The sequence below is a fragment of the Berghia stephanieae genome, chromosome 11, assembly GCF_034508935.2.
Source record: "Berghia stephanieae isolate SIO BIC M18660-M18661 chromosome 11, UCSD_Bste_1.3, whole genome shotgun sequence".
In the NCBI taxonomy this organism is placed as follows: domain Eukaryota; kingdom Metazoa; phylum Mollusca; class Gastropoda; order Nudibranchia; family Aeolidiidae; genus Berghia; species Berghia stephanieae.
In genome coordinates, this window is record NC_088370.1 from 39,055,378 (window position 1) to 39,063,649 (window position 8,272).

Sequence of the window (8,272 nt, forward strand, 5' to 3'; positions counted from 1 at the left end):
ACCCGCTCGATTTTAGAGGACTCGATCGAAAACCCGCTCGATTTGATCGTTTCAAACTCGACCCAGCACTAAGACAGCCACAAATGCGAGGAACAGTGTTGCCAGGCGCCTTTGCAAAAATTCCGCTAACTTTATCCTACTTCACCTTCGACAGTTGCCCAAAATCCGCCATTTGTTTTAAAACACTTATAATCAACTCTATTGCATTGTTTCAGAATCATAATTGTTTTAACAACCGCTACTCACCTATTTTACAGCTGTATACAATGCTATTTATTTAGGCATGACGATATGTTGATATCCCCCAAATCCACACCATGCGTTGGATCCATTTTAGCCTTTTCAATTCAATTCAAATTATTTATTGTCGGCATTTAAAAAATGTTTCATATATAATGTAGTCAGGCTAATAGAAGCCTTTGACCGACAAAGTTTTTAACACATAGTGCATAAAAATGAGCCTCAAGATTTTCTTAAAGTCAATTTAGGGGGGGGGGGGGAATAAGAACTAATTAGCCTTGATTGCTATACTTTTATTTTTTTTTAAGGGTATACAAATCATCAAGGATCCGCCCAAAAAACTCCGCCATCCGTCAGGCCATTATTTCCCCGCCACTAGTGCTGGGCGGGTACCCGCGAGTACCCGCGGGTAATAACGTTAAACCGGGTACTCGGGTAAAATGGGCGGGGTAGCGGGTACCCGCTTCAACAAATCGAAACCGAACTGAGAGTGATAATTGGATGTAATCAAGGCTACCACACACAGGTGTGAGTGCCCTGGATGTAATACAATTTTGATTTACATATTTACATTTACATGACATTTTTTCAAAAGATTTTCCTCCTTTATTTTTCAATTACATTGATTTTTTTTGTGCTTTGTTTGTTAACACACATATGATTCAATTTTGGAATCAACATATTATGACTATAGAATCTATTAGTTCTTATCTTTTAAAGGAATCTCAGGTTTTTTAAAAGTTTTTTTGTTTGTTTTTTTTTTTTCATTGTAATTAATTATCCTTGTTTCTTTCTTCAGTTTCGTTTCATTTGTTGTAATAAATAATAAATAATAAACGAATATAAAAAAAAATTAAGAATTTTTAAACCCCCCCCCCCCCCCCCCCCCCCAAAAAAAAAACCCAAACATTTTTTGTTCAAAAAGTCACTCCTGCCACGGGTACCCGCGGGTACCTGGGTAATCAGCCCACTACCCGGGTATTACCCGGGTAATAGTTTGAGCGGGTAATCCCAGCACTGCCCGCCACCCGATGATTAAAATCCTCCAATTTGGTGGAAAATCCGCCAACCGGAAAATACTGACTGGGCACCGCATTCCCAGGGACGGTACAACAATACATCTTTCCGATTATCGTCCGGATTGTAGTTCCAAGTCCCGTCTACAAGCTAGTCCATAAGTCGCCATATTATTGTCGAAGTTCGAAGTAGTAGCCAACTGCGAATAGTGAGGCCACCGTGGAACCACTATTCGCAGTAGTAGATACGGTCTGGTGCGAAGGATTAATGCTCAAACTTGCAAAGATCATAAGGTGCAAAAAAGACCTTGAAGTTGTTCTCTTCAATCTTAGGGGAAAGACAATTCCACATCGCGCTGCATTGGAGACGTTACGAGTAAAATTAGGAAATTGAAGAATGGAGTCCCTCAGGGTTCGGTACTAGCGCCAATGTTGTTTGACGTATTAGCGACATGCCGAACACTTCCTATTATTATTATTATTATTATTATTATTATTATTATTATTATTATTATTATTATTATTATTATTATTATTATTATTATTATTATTATTATTATTATTATCAGTCGAAGAATGCGGAACGGTTCATCTTTTGCCATTTGTGACCCTCCGCCTCGAAGCGGTATTAAGTCGGGATTTGGAAAACGAAGAAAACCGGTTTTAAAGTGGAAATGGTCAAAATTATCAAATTTCAGTTTTTGGTTGTTTCAGAAACTACAATCATTTTTCTACATGAAAACATAATAATTCAACATAAACAATGACGATAAGTTATATAAATTTCAAGTTTAAAAATGCAACTATCAGTGACACATTCAAAACGAGAGTTGACTTTCTCTCAGAGAGCCACCCTTTCCAAGGCTTAGTAATACCGAGTCTTTTTCTCCACCAATAAGATGTAAGATATCACAGCAAAGGGCGTGTCTTTATCTATCTCAGAGAAAGCATGACTGTTTTCACAATTTCATGGTTCAACCAATAATGGACTTTAAAAACTGTAAACAAGTCTAGGTTTTTCCCTGACAACCTTACAAATGAATGATTCTGATTGGTCAACGCTCATCACATGCGCTGTGGCTGTAGACCATAATGCTCGGGCGATGCTTCATGACGTCAGCATGCGTGTGTTACATATGTGTGTGTTTGTGCATTTTGATACACACCACGTGCTATTATCTCTTTGTCTAGCTGCATCGAGGTGATGGTCCTCCTTTGTCCCTCTTTAATTATTCATGAAATTATAGGACATGCTAAGACTTAATAGGACAACAGTTGACTAATCTTACACTTACAGAGATTGTTGTAGGATAAACATTTAATTATAAGTACAAAAGCAGAACAATAAATAGAACCTTCAACAATTCATGAACTCCCGATGGAACATAGAGCTTAACATAAGCAAGACAAAGGAGCTAGTGATTGACTTTAGGAGAGTGAAGGAACCGATAGAACCGTTAAAATTAAAGGACCAATTCGTCCAGCGAGTTCCTCACTACAAATACCTTGGTGTAACGATTGATGACAGGCTCAAGTGGGATGAACACTTGAAAATAATTAGGCATAAGATGTGCAGACGTACATATTTTTTATCAAAACTCTCTCCGTTTAGAATAGATAAAACCCTCTGCACATTATTTTATAGAGCAGTAATCGAAAGTGTTTTGTCATTTTGTATAACAGCTTGGGGAGGCAATTGCTTAGCAGTGGAAAGGAACAAAATAAATTCAAATATTAAAAAATCCATTAAACGCTATATAAATGATGTTGACGATGTAGATCTTTTATACGAGAAATTTTGTATAAATAAAATAACTAAAATATTAAATGACCAGTATCATCCACTAAGACCATCAATTATTATGTCAGAAAGAAGTGGTCGCCCTTTCTCTATTTCAACGAAAACAGAGAGACACCGAAAATCTTTTCTGCCGTCCAGTATTAGGCTTTATAACAACAAGCAATAATCATTTTATATAATTATTTCTCATTTTTACTTTTTAAAAATATAAATATTAATTTATTAATTTATTTGTTTTGCAATCTTTTCAATTTTCAATTTATAGTGACAGTTTTAACTATTTTACAGTGTTGAAATTATTCATATTATAAAGCGCAGCTCTGGTTATAGAGCTGCTCCTTTTTTATATATATACATCCTATTTCCATTGTATTTTTATCTTATGTGTAAATTATAACACGTCTGTACAAAAAATTTCCTTTTTGGGATGCAATAAAGTATTATTATTATTATTATTATTATTATTATTATTATTATTATTATTATTATTATTATTATTATTATTATTATTATTATTATTATTATTATTATTATTATTATTATTATTATTATGATGGAAATACGTGTAACTAAAAAATGAAATGGATGGATAGATACACAGACAGAAAGACAAACCTATAAATGGATAAATAGATAGGTAGATAGATAGATAGATAGATATATAGATAGATAGATAGATAGATAGATAGATAGTAGATAGATAGATAGATAGATAGATAGACGTCGTCGGGAGAGCATAGGATGAGGTACCAGGAGCCCCCAGAAACAATGTATCCTTTTTATCCGTTTTGTCTTTAAATGTAAATGGCAGTCTTGTTTCGAAGCTGGAGAATGATGATTTTGTGAATGAGATAAATGTTTGTGATATGATTGTGTTAAGCGAGTGTTGGACGAATGAGTATAATGTATTGTTTTTAAATGGATATGAATGTTTAAGTAAGCATCGCAAGCGCAGGAAAAAAGCAAAAAGAGATAGTGGGGGGTTAGTATGCTTCTTTAAAAACAGTATTTGGAAAGGAATAAGTAAGTGTCATTGGGATTTTGAGGACGGTCTGATTTTTAAATTGTGTAAAAAATATTTTGGTTTACGGGAGGACATATACACTATCTGTGTTTATATGAAACCCGTCTCGTCATCTCGCAACACGCTCGACTCAGGAATAGATGGGTACGAGATTTTAACTGACAAGATTGCCGAACTGAAATCGAAAGGTGACATTATCGTTATAGGTGATTTAAACTCAAGGACGGGCGGGCTATATATCTATGAAGAAAATATAAGCTTTGAAAAAGATAATAATATCACAACGATAGACGGCATCAGATGTATGGCAATGGAACACCTGTCAGTCAACAACATGCTTGTCAATCGTCCAAATGAAGATAAAGGAGTAAATGAGTGGGGGCAACGTCTTGTCAGAATGTGTAAAATGAGTGACATGGTAATCATAAATGGTAGGGCGGGGGAAGATAAAGGGGTAGGGAAGGTGACTTTTTGTAACAGAAACGGTCAAAGTACTATTGACTATGCGTTGTGTTCATTGGGCATATTACCTTTAGTGAACAATTTTATTGTGAACGATTTTAATGCTTATTCCGACCATGCTTCCATTGTTTTGAAACTTACATGTCAAACTTTAAACCATTCACCAGATTTACATTCCAATACAACATAAAAAAAAAATAGAATGAAGTGGAGGGAGGAGAAAAAGGGGGAGTTTATTGCTAACATGCAACAAGTTGAATGTACTGATAATTTGCTCGAAATTTTAAAAATACTTGATAGCGACGGAGACGATGACGAGATTATTAATGTTAGTATCACAAAATTAAATGAATTAATTTTGGCTGCTGCCAAACCTCATCAAGTAGGAAAACAACTTAGTAACAGGGCCAAAACGAGGGGATGGTATGACGGGGAGTGTCGGGAAATGGGGAAGGTATTTACAAATTTGAAAAACATATTCAAGAAAACAAAAAATCCATTGGATAAATATAAAATGTGCAAAGCAAGAAATGACTATCGGAAATGTTGCCGAACGAAACGGACAAGGTTAAAGTTGCAGCAAGCAGATGACCTAATACAATTGTGCCGCAGTGACCCGAAGCAGTTTTGGAATAAAATCAAAAAGAGGGAGAAATTAGTCATGGGTGATTGTGATTTTACTACGCACTTCCGTACCATGAACAATATTCAATCCCCACTTGGCTCTGGTGAAAGTGAAGTGAGCAAATGGGAAAAAAGTCACGATGCCCATTATGATGAATGGTTGGACGGGGATATAAACATAAACGAATTAGAGTATAGTATCAAAAGCTTGAAAAATAACAAAAGTGCGGGGTACGATTTAATTCTTAATGAATTTATAAAATATGGAGGTAGTGCTCTTCGTCAAGTTCTACTAAAGATTTTTAACAAAGTATTTAGCATTGGTATATTTCCCCAACAATGGGCAGTTGGTGAAATCATACCCATATACAAAAAGGGGGAAATTAATAATCCAGACAACTACCGAGGCATTACGCTGTTAAGTTGTATTGGTAAACTGTTCACTACAATATTAAATCGGAGATTATGTACTTGGGCAGAATTAAATAACGTCATTTCAGAAAATCAGTTTGACTTACTTGACTTACTTGACTTAGATGCCTTTCGCGTCTCGACCGAAAGATCGGGTCGCCTTGGCTGTTTCCAGTATTTCCTGTGTGAGGTGTCTCCAATATTACCGGTCCTCTGCTAGGGTTCTCAGATTTTCAAGGTCCCCTGCCGTTATGAGACTAATACTTTGTCCAAGTGTTGTGAGGTTTTTGTTTAGGATCACAGGGAGTGTTGTGATCGGTCTTCCTCTGAAAAGGTTCCCGTGTTTTTGGAAGTATCCCGACATGGCTTGGTTTGCTGGTATGTTTTTGTCCCTGCGTAGTATGTGACCGAAAAGTTGCCATCGTTGTTGTAAAATGTCAAGGGAGATTGGTCTTTCTTTTGTGATCTTATAGAGTGATTCATTTGAGATCTTTTTGGGGTATTTGATGTCCAGTACCCTTCTTAGCTGTGTGCGATGGAAGGCATCCAGATGTTCTTCTTCGGATTTTGTCAACGCCCAAGTGCCGCAGTTATACAGAAGTACCGGTTTTACAAGAGCATGGTACAGTTTCAGTTTGGTTTTTCTCTTTATTTTGTCACCTCTAATCCATACATTGGTGAGTTTACTGAGTGCGGCGTTTGATAGCTGTTTTCTTCTTTGTACATCCTCGGTGTCTCTAATTAGTGAGCCGACTTTCTTTGTTCTTTTCCATTCCTCTTTGTTCCTCGATATTGTTGTAAATTCGGTTTTATTGGCAAAAAAAAAAAAAAAAAAAAAAAAAAAAATCAGTTTGGGTTTAGAAAACAAAGAGGAACAACTGACTGCATATTTATCTTACATGGTTTATTAGAATTATTTTTAAACAACTCTAAGCCCTTATATTGTGCTTTTATTGACTTAAAGCAAGCATTTGACAGTGTTAATAGAAGGGCTCTGTGGTTTAAGTTACACAAGAACAAAGTCAGTTGTAAAGTCACAAACATTCTTCAAAATATGTACAGTAAAATAAAACTTTGCATCAAACAGTCAATTTTCAAATCCACTACGAACAAGTGCGATGACCCTCATGATGAATGTTTCTTCACATCAACAAATGGGGTTCTTCAGGGAGAGTCTCTATCTCCGTTTCTTTTCTCTGTGTTTATAAATGACATTAACGAAGCTTTTGAACAGCATAACGACATAGGTGTAAACATTAACTCATTGCTGTTAACTGTCCTTTTATTTGCCGATGATATGGTTTTATTCAGTGAAAGCAGAACTGGTTTACAACGAGGACTTAATTGTCTAAGTGATTACTGTTACAAATAGGGTTTGCGCGTTAACACAACAAAAACCAAATGCGTTGCCTTTAAAAGAGGTGGAAAGATCGGGATGATGGACAGGTGGTTTTATAGAGACAAATTATTAGAAACAGTAGGGCAATTCAAATATCTGGGGTTTATGTTTGGTAGTAGTGGAAGATTTACGAAAGGAATACAGAACCTTGTAGACCTAGGTCGTAGAGCAATGTTTACCTTATATTCTCTGCTCCACCAATATCAGGAATTATCACCTTCCACCCAACGCCATCTGTTTAATACTCTAATATTACCAATACTTAATTGTTCCAACGAAATATGGGGCTATTGTGAAGCGGTAAAAATGGAACAAATGCATTTAGGATTCTTAAAATCCATACTGGGGGTAAGGAAATCTACACCGTCAGCTTTCGTATATCATGAATTAAAAGTATTCCCATTAATCAATCAGCGATTAATAAGAGTAATTAAATACTGGTTTAAAATTTTAAAACTACAAGAAAACAATCCAGTCAAGATAATTTATAATAAATTATTAACACAGGCTACAGAGCATATCTCTTGTAGTAACTGGGTAACTTTGCTAAGAGGAATGTTGTGTAAATATGGTTTTGGATACGTTTGGGTTAATCAACACGTTGAAAATGAGAATATGTTTTTACATACTTTCAGTCAACGCCTTAGCGATATTTTTTTACAAAAATGTAAAGAGGAGATAAGATCAACTAGCGATCATAGACTTTATAAACATTTGGACAATGACAATTCTGTACGCTATATATTCGAGATTAAAGAAAAAGTAATTCGATTCGCCATTACAAAAATTAGATTAGGTTCTCATAATTTTATGTGCGAAAGGGGGAGATGGCAGAGACCAAAAATTGATTTTCCTTCTAGGCTCTGTATAAATTGTAACTCAATTGAAGATGAGTACCACATAATCTGTGAATGCAGACTGTATAACTATTTCAGAGGAAAATATTTACCTAAGTATTTAATTGAAAAGCCCAATATGTACAAGTTTATACAATTTGTAAATAACTCCACAGGGACAGAATTGCGAAGATTTGGAATTTTTTGTCGAAAAGTTTTGATCGAATATGAAAAAAATGTTAGTTAGGCACCTGGTACTACTGGAGAATTAAAATACATTTGATTTTTTCTTTTTTCATTGTGGTATGCATTAATGTATAAGATTATGACATATATTATTTGAATATTTAGTCTATTAGCCATAATTGAATCCTTTGAATTAACTTTTTTCTCACTGTTTGTTGTACATGTGATTTCGTAGATCAGTGTGTGTGTGTGTGGGTGTATGTGTTTATGTAT